This window comes from Acanthisitta chloris, unplaced genomic scaffold (assembly GCF_000695815.1).
Source record: "Acanthisitta chloris isolate BGI_N310 unplaced genomic scaffold, ASM69581v1 scaffold489, whole genome shotgun sequence".
Lineage (NCBI taxonomy): Eukaryota > Metazoa > Chordata > Aves > Passeriformes > Acanthisittidae > Acanthisitta > Acanthisitta chloris.
The window spans coordinates 1-1,758 of NW_008689541.1; positions in this window are offsets into that span (position 1 = coordinate 1).

Here is a 1,758-nt window from a genome sequence, read left to right on the forward strand (position 1 = left end):
TGTGCTGCGTCATGCGCTGCTCGTACTTTCCTTTCGACTGTACTTCGGGTAACTCCTCTCTCCGGGCTGTGCTGCGTGTTTCACAGCTTGCCGGATGGGCTATTTTTAAACTCGCGCTGCTAGGCTGTTGGCAGGCAGAAAGGAATTCGGAGCCGTTTTGTCAACGTAGCCATACATTAGTTTATATAAAAGCAAGTGGTAGTCCAAGGTTAATACGGAGGAGCATCTCCCGATTATTTTATTTCAAATTTGTTTCAATAAAAAAAATAATTTTAACTTAGGTTTAACCTGGATAAGTTTCTAGGGCAAATACATTCCAAGTCGCTTGGGAGCAAAAAGGAACATCCCTTGGGCAGAAAGGGAAAGGCTCCAGGTCTCGACTGAACTCTCTCTCTCCTGCCTTTTTATTTCACATTTGTGCCAGTTGCAGGCTGAAACAGCAGCGCGAAGAGCCACGGCTCAGCTGGTTACTGTGTCTGCCCTGCGCCCTGCAGGATTTAAAGCAACCCGTGAGCTGTCGCTCGCCGTTTCCTTCGGTTGATGCATTGCTGAGATGCATTCCCCGTGGGAAGCGCCGTTCCTGGGCCCTCCCGAGCGCTGCTGCAGGCCGAGAGCTCTGCCTGCGCACACCCGGGTTAATGTTTGATGCGAGGCCGGCGGTGAGGAAATCACCGGGAACCGGTTTAGCTCAGTCCATATGTGAGAGGCAAGGTCGGTGCTCCCTCTACAGAGATCGCCCTGTAAATTCTGAATGTCCAAAGGCTCCATTAGGCGAAATGGACTCGTGAGTCAGCCACAGGCAGGTACGGATGAGGATCGATTTATTGAATACGATGTAGACAGCCGTAGCACAGACGCAGTCAAGTTCATCAGTGTCCTGGAGTGCAGTGAGCCTGTCTAGGGAATATATTTATTCACGACCACTCGGGACTAGTGCTAAAGCTACTGTCTGGTAATGGTTGATGTGCTTTAATATGAACTTAAACAGCAGTGGGATCTCGGCCTTGGATCTAATGAATGTCTCTGTTCTTTTTTTTCCTTTTGACTAATCCTGCTAGTTATCCTATTGCTTGCTTTGTTTATTTTTACAGAGCCATTCAAGTCTAGACAAAATAGCTTTTCTCAGACTTTAAAGTGAGATTAACAATTTTGGCTTGCCATCCTGGGAATGTGTGATAAGAATTTTGTTTCTCTGTTTGGTTTCAATAGGATGTATTTGTATTCAAGAAGATGTATTTTTCTTACTTTTAAATCTTGTTTCACCTTCAGAAGTGAGCCTAAGGATTTCGCAATGAAACGAAGGTGTTGAATGTCAAAGTGCAGGATTCTAGTGTAGGAGGTAAAACAGTTTGTATCTGAGTACACTGCACAGTTTTGTTTGTTCACAGGCTTTTAGTTGAATCACCGTATGGGTGACAATAGATGCTGCCTGAAAAACTTCTGGGAGGGAGTAGTCCCTTCAGTATGAGGAATCAGCAGTTTGTGGCTGGTGAAGGAGCACTGCTGTTTTATCAGAACCAGAACATTTAAAATTGGCTGCATAAGTTCTTGCTACTCCTTTAAATGCCTGATGTGATCAATTGGTTGGCTGATAAGTTTTATTATGCCAGTGTGATCTCCTTGGAATGAATAATCTCTTGGAGTGAGAGGCACAGTGACTAAGGTGTGAAGGATTTCGATTTCTCCTAGACACACAGTTTTTGCTGATGTTACTCTTTTCTTACAGCTGAAGTTTAGAAGTCTCAGGGTGAAATGTAG